Source organism: Mustela nigripes, chromosome 5 (assembly GCF_022355385.1).
Source record: "Mustela nigripes isolate SB6536 chromosome 5, MUSNIG.SB6536, whole genome shotgun sequence".
NCBI lineage: Eukaryota > Metazoa > Chordata > Mammalia > Carnivora > Mustelidae > Mustela > Mustela nigripes.
This window is the reverse complement of record NC_081561.1, coordinates 27,211,078-27,227,534: the sequence shown is the minus strand read 5'-3', so window position 1 is coordinate 27,227,534 and position 16,457 is coordinate 27,211,078. Positions and strand designations below refer to the sequence as shown.

The following is a 16,457-nucleotide window of genomic DNA, read 5'->3' as shown; positions in this document are numbered from 1 at the left end:
ACATGTCCATGTCACTGACAGCAGGGTCTCCCTGGGCGATCCTGGCCTAGGTGCTCCTACTGGCAGATAATGTGCCCAGGCTTCCTAGGCATTCTCCAACGATCCCTCAGCCTAGGAATGCTCTGGGCCAAATTAGGGGACTGGGTGTCCACTGTTCATAGGGAGAAAGCCTCAAATCTCCAGATCCCAGAGAATCTCGTCCTTTGCTCAGCGCACACCCACAGTCCACTTCTGTCCCTGTCAGCCTAGGTGTTAGCACATAATCCAGATGCCAGCAACCACCCACCTGCTGCATACCCAAAAAGAAGCTCAGAATTGAGAACAAAAGCTTCATAACTTTCTCAGTGAAGAAACTGTGAAGAAAACAAGAACAAAATAAGAAATAATTCCACAGTGAATTATCCTGCCATGAGCCTGGCAATTTAGATGGAATGGAGAGCTAGTAAATACCATAGCCACAATTTGGCAAAGTGAGTTAAGATGAATTCTTACAGAGCCAAGGAGCTGCTTGTCATGGGCATGAAGGCTCTGGTCTAGGTAAAGATACGACTGTTCTAGTGACCTGTTCCTGAGAAATAACTATGCCAAAACTAGTGGCTTAGAACCACCACCACTGCCTCATATCCTATTTTGTCTGTCAGTTTGGCAATTCTTCTGCTTTCTTTCTCTCTCTCTCTCTCTCTCTCTCTCTCTTTTTTTTTTTTTTTTTTTTTTTTTTTTTTTTTAGTGTAAGAGTTACAGCTCATTTATTTACTTTTAAATAAGCCCTATACCCCACATGGGATTTGAACTCACAACCCCAAGATCAAGAGTCACATGCTTTACTGACTAAGCCAGTCAGACACCCCTCTTCTACTCGGGATATTGACTGAAATCACTGCCGTCAGATGCAGATGGGCTTGGTATAGAACATTGAAGACATCCCCCCTCCCAGTTTCTGTCTCCTTAGTGGGGACAGCTGGACCCCACTGGTAGTCCACAGGACTGCGGCACAAGGCCATTCCAGCATCCGGTCTTGGGGAATCTGGACTCTTTGCATGGCAGGTCGGTGTTCCCAGAATGTTCCAAGAGACAGGAGGTGGAAGTTACCCAGGTCTGGAAACTGGCTCAACACAACTTTACTGATTTTTATTGATCAAAAAGCCATACAACCCATCCAGATTCAAGGGAATCCCCCCTCTTAATGGGACTAGGAGCAAAGGCTTTATGGCCATATTTAACCTCCTGCACTGCATAGAAGTAGTCCCCTTCATCCAGGTGATTCCAGGTGAGGTGAGTCCTGCTTAAAGCAACAGCACCTATGAAACTTGATGGCTCTGTAGAGATGTTACCAAGAAGACCTCAAACTTGATTAACAGTGTTTGCCGAGCTGCTGTGAACAGCACACAGGCCTCACTGCTGGATTTACCAGTGCTGATGCTCACACCCAAGTATCCAGTTGGTGTTCGATGAAGGAGGAAGCAAACTGGGAGCTCTCAACAACATAGACCCATCTAGTTCATTTCAGTTTTTGCAGGAGCTGAAAAATGCATGAGATCAATACAGGAAGCCATTAAAAGGGTGAGCAAAAAGGAAAGTCCTTCATGATTTAAATTCTGCTCCGCCACCTCTCCTCTCGAGGAGACAAGAGCAAAGATCCTAGGAGGAGGGCATGGAGGACAGTAAGCCCAGAGATGACAAAAGCCTACTCTCACTTCCCTCACTCTATTCTGCAGATTCGTTTCTAATACTTACACATCTTTTTAAAAAATGATTTACAGAAATATAAGATACATACATAAAAGCACACAATTGTAAGTGTCCAGCACAGTGAACTTTCACACACTGAGCACATCATGCAACCAGCACTGAGATTAAGGAACAGAACATTCCCAGGATGCCAGGGGCCTCCCTCATGTCCCCTTTTAGTCACTACCCTCCCCAAAGAGTAACCACTCTCCTGACTTCTATAGTCCTGCCTGGACTTGAGCTTTATATAAATGGAACCTGACCATAGGGGCCCTTTTATGGCCAGCTTCTCTCACTAAGCTGTATGGAGACACCTGTGCTGTCACAGGGAGCTGTGAGATGATTCACCTTCATCCCTGAGAAGCATCCTACTGCATGAAGCTGATACAATTTTTCTTTTTTCTTGTGGAAGGATATTTGGGCTGTTTTGGGTTTGGGCTGCAGCATGTTCCCTAGTAGGCCAGTCTCTGGTCCTCTTACCTCTGGCTGAGGCCAGGGCACCAGTCTGAGGCATTTGAGAGCCAGCCCAGCTGGCAGCCCTGCACAGTGCTTCCTTCCCAAGGGCTTCAGCCTGCCAGGGCTCAAAGAAGCCAGACCGGAGCCTCCCTCATGTCCCACAATCCTTTCCGGCACTTCTACCACCTTCCCAGGTCTTAGCCCAAGGACCCATTCCTCCAGGACCCACAAGTGTCCCCAGCCTCATCACATCCCTCAGTTCCATCTGCCCCTCCAGTCCGAGGGGGACTTAGTGCCGCTCTTAGTGCCCCCTTCTCCTAAGTCCTGGGCTTTTGCCTTTCATTTCCCTCAGAGGTCTACTATTTAAAACTCATGAGCCACAGAGGGATCAGCAGTCCCTGTCTCTCACCCTTTCTTCATTTAGATTCCTCCTTCCTCCGGTCTCTTACCTGCAATGGGGGCTGCACTAGGAGGAACATGGTACGTTTCCTGGCAGAGCTTGGCATTTTCTCAGCCTGCACCAGAGAATGACAAGCCTGTGACCCTGAAATTCCCTCTGACTTACTTCACTGCTTCTAATAGTACAACTCCTATGTTTTGATCCAGGCAGGAGAGTTTGTGGGGCTTTACAGGAGTGAGAGCACACAGGTATTCCTGCAGTTAAAGCTGGAAAGGTGGTCCCTGCCTTGCCTACTCAGCCTCTCTGCCATGCCTCACCCCACTCTCTGCCCCAGTCCCTCTCCTGCAAACCTGAGGCCCCGTGAGCCACCTCCCTTCCTCGGATGTGGCCACAGCCTCCTCATTCAGGCAGTGTCTTCCCTGAGTACTCCTGGCACTGTATCACCCCCCTCCCGGGTCTCTAGAGCACAGAGAAAGAGCAGAAGGGGAGAGTTGGTGGTGGCTAGCACTCTCCATGCTAGTGGGAATGTCTGCCTGAGACCAGTGGACACCATGGGGTCCTCCTCCCTCCACCGGGGCCTGTGAGCTTCAGGACATCGTCAGGACCTTGGTTACAGAGTGCAGTGGGAATGAAGACACAGCACCCTGGTTTCTCTCCCTACGCACCTGCAGTGTAGTACATTAGAACCACTCCATCCGGAGCTCCTGGGTGGCTCAGTTGGTTAAGTGACTGCCTTCGGCCCTGGTCATGATCCTGGAGTTGCGGGATCCAGTCCCGCACTGAATCCCGCATCAAGTCCCACATCCAGTCCTGCATTGGGCTCCCACCTCCATAGGGAGTCTACTTCTCCCTCTGACCTCCTCCCCTCTCCTGCTCCCACACTTTCAAATAAATAAAATCTTACAAAAAAAAAAAAAAAAAAAAGAGCTCCATCCAAAGCACGGCAAAACCTGAACCACGGCGGCAGGTCAAGTCGAATCCATAGACTAGGAAAATGGAGGCATGGTTCAGTGTGTGTTCTAGAAAAAGGAAATCTGATTCGCAAGCACACAGATCCCCGGGCGGCTTCGCGGATACCCACCACCTCAAGACGCGGGGAGGGCGCCCCCTGGTGGGGCTTCCAGCAGCTCCTCACGCAACTGCAATCTCCGCTCGGGCCCACGGCCCAAGCCGAGCGATCTGCCGTCTCAGGCAGGACTGGAAGAGTTTCAGTTGCTCCAGGGCCAAGTTGACTCCAGGCATCCACTGTCCTGAAGTGACACTCAGTTCCAGGAAGAACTGGATTTCTGAGACAAACTTGCACTGCTGCCCAGTCTGGCCACGCAGGTAGCCCAGTGTGTCTGGTGCTGGGCTGAGCAGACGAATCCTCGTCTGCTCCTCAGCCCCACCCGTCCTGAGCGCAGACTGTTAGTGGCAAGGGCAGCCAGGGCCTCGGGGTGGGGCAGACGCTGCTCCTTACTGCCCCTCAATTCACAGCCAAGAAGGGACTGGAGCAGGAGCCTGGGTCTGTTTATACTGCAGAGGAGGCTGATGCGGTTCTATGTTTAGGTCCCATTCCCTGTCACGGACAAAACGGGGGCAGCAGGAAAAGGAAAACTACGTAAATCCTGCCTTCATCTGGAAGCAACTGGAAATCCCCTGCTCACCCAGACCAGGGTTGATCTGGAATATTGGATGATTTATTCCCTGGGCCCCAAGGGCACAGCTACATAATATCCTGATGTACCCTACCATCACACACACACCCGTGACATATGACACCTCCGGTTGTCCATCCAGGGACCGTCTTCAGCTTCCAGTGCTTGCTCTCATACACACCCTGGTACTGGATCCAGCCTGGCTTGAGACCCTGAATGAAATGTTAGCATGGAACCCCAAGCAGAAACTTTTCTCCTGTCCTAAAGCTGCCATCCCAGGGCTCCATTCGTGCATCCTGGAGTTGGGTGGGGGAGAGCCCCACCTCCCCCAGCCCCATCTCAGGTGACTGCTATAGCACCTCCTACCTGAGCCAGCCTTGAGGAAGTTAGCAGAATATGCTTGGAGGAACTTGTTAGAGTAGCCCCCACCGTGTAGAATAAAGCCACAATTAACGAGTGTACAAAAGACATGAGGGAAACAGAAGATTTAGCCCAGAGGCTTCCAATGCAGAGCAATGATGGATAAAATATTGGAGAAAATTTTAAAAACCCATGTTCAACAAGGGGAGAATGTCCCCATAGATATTCTCAGAGATGGAATGTACACACAAAAAACGAACAGAGCTGAAGCTGTGGTCCGTTGAGCTCTGAGTCTAGAACACTTAAGGTCAACTAGGAATTCAAGACCTGCCAAGCAATGAGAAGGAATTTAACTGCCCACTTGAGGTGAGGGACCAGAGTCCACATTCACTGATCAAAACTCCAGGAGCCCTGTCTGGCCACTCCCAACACTCTTCAAGAAAATAGACAGATAAGGAGGTCCCTGGATACCCAAATGAGTCTGCACAGAGACCTAATGCAGCCTCCTCTTGCCCTGAGTCATGCCGGGATCATACCAGGGCGGGAGTCCTGGCTACCTAAAAGACCTTACTCTGGATGGGCCCCAGTGCCCCAGGGAAGGCAACTACTCAGTCACTGGATAGGAAGAACTGAGGAATAGAGATGGGAGACAGAGAGAGAAAAAAAAAACAGGAAATGAACCTGGAGGCTGAGTTCCGAACTACACAGAAACTCACACTGAGAAAGACAGCCAACAGCACCAACACTCTAGAGACAGATTCGTGCCAAATGAAGTGAAAAGAGTGACCAGAAAGAGACTTCAGTATCCTCAGAGAGCTGACTGAACATATAATGTTCATTAAAAAACAAGCAATTATGAAATAAAGCATAGCAGAAAGGTGCCATTATAAGACAGTGGAAACAAAAATATCATTTGATACAGAAAAAAAATCCAAGTATTTTCTAATCTCTGAAAAGAAGAGGATGATCTAAGCTGACTGGAAAAGAAAAAAGGCCAACAAAACAAAGGAGTGGACTGATAGATTTAACCATAAAAATGATTGTATTAATAGAGGAAAAAGGCAAACAAATAAATTAGGGAAATACTGGTCACTTTCTAATTTGCACAGGCTTTGAATCCAGACTTTCTGTGTATGACCTGGGACAAGATACTTGATTTCTTCTTGTTTCTGTGTCCTTCATAAACTGAGACATTTGCACCTGCTTCCTGGTGGGTCAGGACTAACTGACTTACTACATGGGAAGCTCTTAGACTGTAACCAACACATAGAAAGCACTCAATAACTCTTATTTTTTTACTGTACTGTGTGAGAAATTTGGACACAAACAGTTCAGAGCAGGGAAGCCATAACTAATTAAAAATCACAGTAAAAAAATTCCAACTTCACCAATAATGAAAAAATTAAAATAAAATTTAATTTTTACCTTATTAGTTGGCGAAATTGTTAAAATGACAGAGTATTCCTTCTGTAACCATTCTAAAATTCTCTTTGGATGAAAGCATCGTGATTAAGGAACTTAGGATTTTATGCCAAGTTTGGCGTAGGGGAGATCAAAATCGTTAATAAGCCTATGCTCTGGAAAGGCTTTATGGCACAGCACACCCTTTAGGATGGCTGCAATCATATACATTGCGTGTGTTTGGAAAGGCCCCTCAGGTGGTTCTAGTAGCAAGTTCTCAGGTGAACCCGTGGGAGGAGTTTGGATCTGGGAAGAAACATGGCTTCTGCGCATGCTCTTCCACACTCTTGCAGTTCTGCCATAGACGAGAGTTTCCATTTCCTGGGTTTTAATTTCCTCTTTTTGCTACAAAATGAAAGAGTTGGACTAAAAGTGGGGTCGTCATTCTACAACCGGGCAACATGATATCTCAGAAAAGGACATAGGCCTTGGAGTCAGGCCAACTGGCAGTGATGTTATCTCCAGTCATTCTTACTCTCCTCAACCTTATGTCTGTCCTTCCTACCCTGAAGTCTGTCTCCCTTCTGATCCCACCTGTCCTTTCGTGGTTGTCTTAATTCAAACTTTCATCACCTCTCATTGAGACAGTTTTAGTAGACTCCAACTAGTTTTCCTGATACTAGTCTTGACTTCTGCACCCCTGTGCTGCCTTTTGGTATGCACCTTTCTTTCTCTGTGGTTGAAATTTCTGGCTTATAACAAGGGCATATTTGCTCTGCTTTATACACGTTATTTTATCAAATCATCAAGATCCTGGTAATGATCAGGGAGCAATTTATACTTTTGCAACATAGTTTCCATTATGCTGCTTTCTCCTTCTTTCTTCAGCAAACCCTCAGTATCTTCCCTTAAATAAGAAATGCGCAAGGGTTACCTGAGACTCTTGATTTTCTCCAGGTCATGAGCTCGAGCCCCATATTGGGTATAGCGTTAACTTAATAATAAAATCTAAAAAAAAATGAGCCGAGTTGTTATCATGAAGGTTTGCCATTTTAATTTATTCCTTACAATCAACACTGGGAGCTCTGTCTCCATCCACACTTCTGGGCATTGGGGGTTTCCTGGGGCTTCAGTCAAGAACCTCTCCTGGGATTTCCATCTCCCTGTGGGATTAAAGACCAAAATTAGAAAGTGTCTTGAAGCCCAGAACTCTGCCTTATTTACTATTTAACCTCCTCTCCTACAGTATGCCTGGTGTTTTTACTGAATGAAAGAATGAATCCATCCATCTAAGATAAATATTAGAAATAGTCCTTTAAAATTCCCCAGGGTCAAAAATGTACATAAGCATAAAAACCAGTGCTGAATGTCTTTACTTTTCTCAGTTCCTCTTGCCTTGTGCCTCCTACTCCCATCTTCTCAGTCCCAAAGACCTGTGGTGGACTCTCAGGCACTCCTTACCTTGGACTCTAGATTCCACATTTGCCAAATCCAATCCAGATGTAACCAAAAGAGACGGGCTAAAATACAGGGGACAACTGTACTGATCTTCAGACAGCACAGGACAGACAGAACTTCTCTTCACAAAATGGGATACATATTTTAGTCCAATAATGCCAACATTAGCAGTAATTCCTCACTGACCTCTTCTTCTACTCTGGTATTCACTGGCTTACTGGCGAGCAGTCTATAGCCAAGGGAAGTCCATGTTAGCTACAGATAAACATAAGCCCACTTCCAGTTCTTACTCCCAGGTGGCTTGCTATACACAAGGCAGGGAAGGAAAATATAGACTAAACAGGGTCAGGAGGCCCTTATCTGTCATTTTAAGGTTAAGAAAGGAATTTGTCTGTACCTTGATGGCAAGAAAACAACATCAAAATATCAACTGACACTTAGAACGGACAAGTGAAATATGCTTTCTTGTGGGCATTTTCAGCATTGATTACAGATTGCTCCCCTCCAAAAATTGAGCATTCCCATGAAAAGTTTTGGAAGCCAAAATGGCAAAAATGAAGAAGCTAAAATGAATTTATATGGAAAAATTTTTACCAAAGACCCCAAAAATAACCTTTCTCAGGTTTTTTTTTTTAAAGATTTATTTATTTATTTGATAGACAGAAATCACAAGGAGGCAGAGAGGCAGGCAGAGAGGAGAGGAGGAAGCAGGCTCCCTGCTGAGCAGAGAGCCCGATTTGGGGCTCAATCCCAGGACCTTGGGATCATGACCTGAGCCGAAGGCAGAGGCTTTAACCCACTGAGCCACCCAGGCGTCCCACCCCTCTCCGGTTTTTTGATGCCTTAGGACACATCCTGCTAACGGATGCACGAAAAAATCCAGGTAAAGCACAGATGCTCACAGACGTAGTTTCACGGGGAGATGCTGCGATGCTGTGTGTAATTCCCTGGGAAGGCGCTTGGTGGCGCCACTCCCGCAGCTCGTGGTGCCTGCTGCTTCCGTTAAGGGCTCCCGGGAAATCAGCCCTGACAGCTACTTTCATTTTTCGCTTCTTTTCCGTAGAAGCAAAAATCCTCTTCAGATTACTTTCAGTTAGGGAAAGCAGGTACTCATGTAGGTCTTTTGTAAAAGTAAAATGGCATAAGTCAAACTTTGAAAAAGCAGGGGTATCTGTATCTAGAGTGTGCTTTGTTGTTTTCGCAGGGCCCTCTTCCTCTTTTCTTTCTTAAACTGACTCAATTATGCCATCTGGTGGCCATGTAAATTGGAAATATGCAAGTACCCGGCTTGAGCACGGCCTTCACAGTTGGAGAACGTGTGAATGGGTCCTTTCAGAATTATTTTCCTTCCTTTATAATCCCCACCCTCATTTTTCCATGAGAATACATCCATCCCCGCATAAGGGCATTGAGCTTGATAGTATCTGGATCCCTACAGTGAAGGATAAGGAAGTTTGGTCTCAGATGATGTGCAACTGATTATGACAAAAGGAAAAAGGACAAAGGGATACATCCCCTCATTCATAGCCACTCTTACGGGGTCTGCTTATAGCTTCTCAATAAGAAGCATGGCCCTTTGGGGGCCCTGGGTGGCTCAGGGGGTTGGGCCTCTGCCTTCCGGTTGGGTCATGATCTCAGGGTCATGGGATGGAGCCCCGCATGGCATTGGGCTCTCTGCTCAGCAGGGAGCCTGCTTCCCCCTCTCTCTCTGACTGCCTCTCTGCCTACTTGTGATCTCTGCCAAATAAATAAAATCTTAAAAAAAAAAGAAGTCGAAGCATGCCTTTGAGTGGGAAGGGTAGAATGACTATTGGTAAGCAGGGATCAGAACCCAACACCTAAAAAAAAAAAAAACAAAACAAAACTGTAGCTGCACTAAATGTGTTAAAACTTCCTACTATGAAAGGATTACATGTCAGAGTACACAAAAAACATCACTTGGATATTCCTAGCATCACCAAGTCACCATCAATGAATGATCTTTGAGGAATCATGACAGTTGTTGCAAGACCAGAGGTAGCTTTGACTTCCAAAGGTGGAACAAAGGTGAATGTTGAAAATTACAAATCAGTGACTTTGACAATGACCATAGGCAAAAATCCTCAGAGACACAAAAAAGAGTCTTGTTAGGCCTTAGGAGAAGTCACTGTGGCCCCAGGGGCTCACGGGGCTCAACAAAGGCAGGTCATGCCAGTCTTGATTCATGTTGTCTTGTTAGGGTTAAGACTGATAGAAATTTCTGAGACACTCTAGTAGACCAAGGGTCTGCATGTGATTAAGGTATTTCGTGACATCTCAAATTATACACTTCTGGAACAAATGGAGAAATCTGGAATTCGTAACTATACAGTTAGGAAAACCCGGAACTGGTTAAATAGTAGAATTCCAAGGTGCTGGGGTTCTCAGTCCTGCCCTGCTCAGTATTGCTATCATGACTTGTGTTATATAAAGGATATGTTTAGCAAATATGAGGATGGCACAGAGTTTGAAGGATAGAAATCTACCCAAAACGCATCTAGTCACCAAACAGATTCTAACAGAAAGAAGTGGGTCTTTCTTTTCTCCATTCCAGATCCCATTCTCTTGTTCTATGGGTTTTGCCCAAAGATTTTGTTCTGCATACAGCTCAGCTAAAACTTGCCCTGCTTCCCCCAAATCCTCACTGTGGGTAAAAGCATTTTATCCACTTTACCCTCAAGGATTCCTCCTTTCCTCTCTCTAGCAACTGATCTTTGAAGTCACTGAACAGAATGTTCATTTCCTCGACTACCCCAGAAAACAATCTAAATTCACCAGATCAATATGCCTTCAGCCTCAATCTCAGAGTGGGCAAAATATCCTTCTTTTTCCAGGCCAATCAAGGATGACCTTAACATCCATCTTCTCTCTTCTCCCCAGGCCTTGTCTATTAACCATCCTGTCCCCCTCCCGTATCTTCAAGCACACCCTCTCAGACTCCTCCTCCTTCCTGCTCTTAAAACAAAAAGAAAAATTTAGAGACCCTTTTCTCCTTCCCAATAAACTCTTCAAAAGACTTGTTTCCACCCCTCTGTCAGAGATTGGGTTCTCCGGAAGCATAGATAGATAGATAGATAGATAGATAGATAGAAAGAATCCGAAATGCAAGATGTTGATTAGGAGTCAACCTGACAGTAAAGGGAGGAAGCAGGCATGGCAGGGCAGAGGGAGGCCTGCAGATCTCAGATAGCTATGGTGAGCACCCCCAGAGCAAATCAAGTTGGGCTGAACCTGCCAGGCCTTTCCAACCCAAGTCCTGCTCAATCACTAAGTGGGGCTGCCCAGAAACAGGAAGGACCTTGAAGGAGCTGACAGCTGGTGACTGTCACCCTACCTCTGTGTCTACCACTCTCCCCTTGCTTCTCCTTCCTTTGTGGCACCTTGGAAATCCACCTTCTGTCTCCACTCTGTCCCATGTATCCACTCCCTGTGTCCCACTCCAAATCCAATGGGTACTTTGTGATTCTTCCCTTCCCAGAAACTCTGTTGCATTCATTGGTGATGATTCATTCCCTCTCTCTCTCCTCTCAGAAGTCTCAGCTCTTGATTTCCATAACTGCCTCTCTACCTAGTCTTAACCTCTCTGGCTGTCCTTCTCAGGGGTCTTGTTGTCTATTCACCACCTAAGTGTTGGGACTCCATCCTCGCCTTCCTCCATACCCTCCCAGGGGGACCTTGTCCATCATCATCCCCACTGACATGCCAGTGACTCCAAAATCTACTCTTCAGCCCACTTCCTACTTCCTGAGCTTCTAATTCTCACATCTAATTGGTTGCTAGACATGTCAATGCTGAAACTGTCAAGGCAGGGAAGTTCTGCTTTTCCTTTCAGGCCATGTTCCCACCATGAAGTAGGCTCTTCTTCTGGGGCAAAAATTGAGGGATCCTCTGAACCTGTTCCATCAAGTTCCTTTTTAGGCAGCTACCCTTGCTCTGTCCTGTTTGGGCATGTGTATGAAAGCACTCAGAACGACAGCAAGGACTCTGCCTATGGAAACTTGCATCACTGCTGTATAAGCAGCTGATGTTGGGTGCTGAAGCCTAAAGGATATTCATCACTTCTTCCCTGATCACACCCGCTACCTACCTAACCAGGTATGGATCTCTGACTCAGTGGGCCCCCAGGAAAGAGTTATTCAGAATTTCCTTATTACAGGTGATGAGAGGTGATGGTGATTTCTTTTGTAGCTTGTGTTTCTCCTGAAGAAAAGTTCCCTGAGCAGGTGATTTTCAGCCATGCCTTTTTTCCCCCAGTCCTATATCTATGTGGCAAAGGCCTGTATAGGAGTCATTTCTTGAGGAAAATGATCTCCACTGTGTTTAAATGCATCATGTTTAGTGTGTCTGTCTTCTTTTCCAAAGTTGGAATTCCCAGTTGAATTCAATGAACACTTATCAAGTAAGTATATGCCAAAGGCAGTACAAGACAATCCCTGCCATGAGGAACCTAAAGGATAGTAAAAGGAATAAATCTAGTCAAGCACCTGCCAGTTTGCTGATGATCACAGAAGCCACAGAAACTAAGTGCTGTGGGGTTCCAGAGAAGGGAAAGGTCTCCATCCAGGTTGGTTTCATAAAAGCATCTGAGAAGGACCTTGAAGGGTAGGTCAAATTTTAAGGACTGAGCATATGGCAGAAATAAGCAAGAAATAATGATGACACACAAGTAATAGAGAAAAAAGAATGACAAATGACTAAAAGCTTTCAGAAGAATATCTTCAGAGAAATGCAAAATAAACAAAGAATAGTAGTAAGAAAATTTTCTCAAAGCTACAGCCAAATATTGAGACTATACAGATAGCCGGGGAGACAGAGTCAAGATCATGGGAGAAAGATTATTAGGATAATATTATTACAAGGAGGTGGGTAAGACGCAAGCTCACTAGCCCATTAGCCTTTCATAAAGCTCACTAGCCCGTTAGCCTTTCATACGGCCCAGCTGAGACCCAGCCTCTTTGGATTTCCCTTTCTCACCATCACAGGCAGGATGGGTTTTTGTTTTTTTTTTTTTTTTTTATAATTTTTTTTTAAGATTTTTTATTTTTATTTATTTGAGAGAGAGACAGTGAGAGAGAGCATGAGCGAGGAGAAGGTCAGAGAGAGAAGCAGACTCCCCGTGGAGCTGGGAGCCGGATGCGGGACTCGATCCCGGGACTCCAGGATCATGACCTGAGCCGAAGGCAGTCATCCAACCAACTGAGCCACCCAGGTGTCCCAGGCAGGATGGGTATTAATGGCTCCAAGACCCCACCTCTATCCAGCTCTCCAAGCAGGACAGTGCTCACTACGAAAGACACCACTGCTACATTGGTCCAGTCCTTGGAGTTTGGTAAAATACCGTCCCCAGTGCTGCTTGAGTGGCTGCCTCCCACCTATACGTGTCCATCCTTCAACCTCATGGGTGCAAAGTGGCCGTTCTGCCTGCAGCCTCCACATCCACATTTCAGGCAGAAAGGAAGAGGAAAGAGCATAAGGCGTGTTGCAACAGAAGCTGTCTTTTCTTTTTTAAATCAGGAAAACAATTGAATTGCCGAAAGCCATGCCAAACTGACTTCTGCGGATGACTCATTAGCCACAGAGTCATGTGGCCAGCCCTAGATGCAATGGAGTCTGGGGAAGGAAGTGTTCTGAGGTAGTATGTGGTCACCCAGACAAGACTGGGATTCCAGCAAAGAGAATGATGGAGTTTGGGGCAGCAATCAGCTCCGCTGATGTGGGAGATAGACGACGGTCCAGATAAACAGCAAACCACAAGATGGAGGAGCCTGCGGGGAAAGGACATTCTGAGTAGATGAGGAGGAAGGGATATCTGAGTAATTTTCCATCGGAGGTGCAGGCACCTGCATGGCTGGGTCTCCTGTTCCTGTGGATGTGGACATGAGGCTGACAGGAAGTGAGTGGATTGTTTCACTTGCCCTGGGTCACTCAGATAGCTAACAGCAAAGCAGGAACGCACCCCATGTCCCAACCTAGAGCCTGAGTTCTTTTCACCACCCTATACATTTGCAAACCATGTTCAAAGGACCCATGGAGATCCATATGATGAGGGAGCACGAGGCTGGCTGAGGACAAAGCAAAAGCTGGCGCCTTGTACCCCCCCCCCCCCAGAACTTCATCACATAGAAGGGCCTCTCAGGACTCTGGTGAGTATCCAGATGGGTATGCAGTGGGTAGGGCTCAACTCCTTGGCCCTCTTCACCCAGAGAACTTCCACCTCTGTGTTTTTCTTATATAGTGAGCTTCTTTCTCTATGAGGTTTAACTTGATAAAAAGGCTGAACCATTATTTAAAAAACCTTTCTGCTGTATAACTGTTGTGTACATTCATTACTTGGTGAGCATTTTAATATAGATCTAATTATGGGGCACCTGGGGTGGCTCAGTCAGCTAAGCCTCCAACTCTTGATCTCAACTCAGGTCTCGATCTCAGGATCATAAGTTAAAGCGTTATCCTGAGCTCCACACTGGGCGTGGAGCCTACTTTTAATTTAAAAAGAGGTGGGGGGCAGATCTATTATTTCATACATTCATAGGTCCTCTACGTTCAAAAGTGTGGTCAGTGCACAAGAGGTTCCAGAAACAGTTCATACCTGCTTGGTGCCAGTATCAGAAGACAGCACTTCCTAAAATGGAATTAAATCGAGAGAGGATGGGGTCACATACCTGCAGAAGCAATCTAGAAGGAGCCAGGATATCCCAAGCATCCCTCAGGGGAGTACAGTGTGGGTGGTACCCTCTGTGAGGTTTGTAGAGGCTGCTAGTTGGCAACAGGCTTGAGCCCTGGAACCCTGAGTGAGGAAGAATGGCCCGCGGTGACAGCCAGACTGAGTACAAACAGGCCCTCAGGTGACCCACCTCGAAACAGCCAGAAGCCCTAGCTGACCAATCCGCTAGTTAAAAATGGACACAGGTACCAAAAAAGGAAAATTCCGTAAGTTCCCACCCCTCCTCACTCCCCGACTTCACTGTAGCCCCCACGACTGCCCCCTGGCGGACAGTCTCTCCTTTGCTGTCCTGCCCGCTGCTCCTCGCAGTGCGTTCAGTAACCGTCCATCTCCTGAGTCCAGCCTTGGGTGACTTCTCTCACCGCGGACTTAGCGGGCCCCGGAGTGATCAGACGCGAAGCCCGGCGAGCTTGTCTCCGTCTCTCCTGCAGCAGGACGCTTGCGGGGGGAGAGGGTGTCTTAGCAGAAGCCGCTGGTGTGAATTGAAGAGTGCAATGTGTCTGTTTTCATCTTATTTTCATCCCATAGTCACACGTTGACAGGATGGAGGAAAGAAGGAAGAGGAGTAGGGGTTTCAGTGAGGACTCACACGCAGATAGCTGACTCTCAGATCCGGAAGAAGAGAAATCCACTGACTTCCATACAGGGGAGCTGGCTGCAGCTGGCTGCAGGGAGACTTCGTGTGCATTTTTTTTTTAAGATTTTATTTATTTATTTGACAGAGAGAGCTCACAAGTAGGCAGAGAGGCAGGCAGAAAGAGAGAGGAGGAAGCAGGCTCCCTGCTGAGCAGAGAGCCCAATGCGGGACTCGATCCCAGGACCCTGAGATCATGACCTGAGCCAAAGGCAGCGGCTCAACCCATTGAGCCACCCAGGCGCCCCGTGTGCATTTTTTTTTTTTAATTTATTTTCAGCATAACAGTATTCATTATTTTTGCACCACATCCAGTGCTCCATGCAATCCGTGCCCTCTATAATACCCACCACCTGGTACCCCAACCTCCCACCCCCCGCCCCTTCAAAACCCTCAGATTGTTTTTCAGAGTCCATAGTCTCTCATAGTTCACCTCCCCTTCCAATTTCCCTCAACTTCCTTCTCCTCTCTATCTCCCCATGTCCTCCATGCTATTTGTTATGCTCCACAAATAAGTGAAACCATATGAAAATTGACTCTCTCTGCTTGACTTATTTCACTCAGCATAATCTCTTCCAGTCCCGTCCATGTTGCTGCAAAAGTTGGGTATTCGTCCTTTCTGATGGAGGCATAATACTCCATAGTGTATATGGACCACATCTGTCGGGGACTGCCTCCGGCCGGGAAAGTCCCCACCATTACAAGAAGGCGCTTGGCTCACTGCTAGCAAAATACGCTGCAAGTATACAATGAACTTTCTGGTGAAGCCCGCCTAAAGAAGGACATAGTTATTGGCTGTATCAAATTTAATCAGCATAGTAACAGGACCCTCATTGGCTCTCCCTATTGCTTGGCCCCTTATTGGTCACCCTGCTGTATATAAGCTAAGGAAGTTGATTAAATAAACGGAAATGAAGCATTAACACCATACCAGGCTCATTGTCGTCCTTGCGGGCCGAGGGCGACACATCTTCCTTATCCATTCGTCCATTGAAGGGCATCTTGGTTCTTTCCACAGTTTGGCGATCGTGGCCATTGCTGCTATAAACACTGGGGTACAGATGGCCCTTCTTTTCACGACATCTGTATTTTTGGGGTAAATACCCAGGAGTGCAATGGCAGGGTCATACGGAAGTTCTATTTTTAATTTCTTGAGGAATCTCCACACTGTTCTCCAAAGAGGCTGTACCAACTTGTATTCCCACCAACAGTGTAAGAGGGTTCCCCTTTCTCCACATCCTCTCCAACACATGTTGTTTCCTGTCTTGCTTATTTTGGCCATTCTTACTGGTGTAAGGTGATATCTCAATGTAGTTTTATTTAGAATCTCCCTGATGGCTAGTGATGATGAACATTTTTTCATGTGTCTGATAGCCATTTGTATGTCTTCATTGGAATGTCTTCATTTGTATATCTTCATATCTTCTGCCCATTTTTTGATATGACTGTCTGTTTTGTGTGTGTTGAGTTTGAGGAGTTCTTTATAGATCCTGGATATTAACCTTTTGTCTGTACTGTCATTTGCAAATATCTTCTCCCATTCCATGGGTTGCCTCTTTGTTTTCTTGACTGTTTCCTTTGCTGTGCGGAAGCTTTTGATTTTGATGAAGTCCCAAAAGTTCATTTTTGCTTTTGTTTCCT

At 46.5% G+C, this 16,457-nt stretch overlaps 1 long non-coding RNA gene across 1 annotated transcript; it reads right to left on the bottom strand.

The window, feature by feature from the left end:
• Positions 1–286: 286 nt before the first annotated feature.
• On the bottom strand, positions 287–14,291 carry LOC132017177 (uncharacterized). The gene is made up of 3 exons (XR_009404194.1): positions 14,121–14,291; positions 7,051–7,145; positions 287–353 (listed from the first exon to the last, which is right to left on the bottom strand). It is a non-coding gene; the product is annotated as an uncharacterized LOC132017177 (long non-coding RNA).
• Between the last annotated feature and the right edge of the window lie 2,166 nt (positions 14,292–16,457).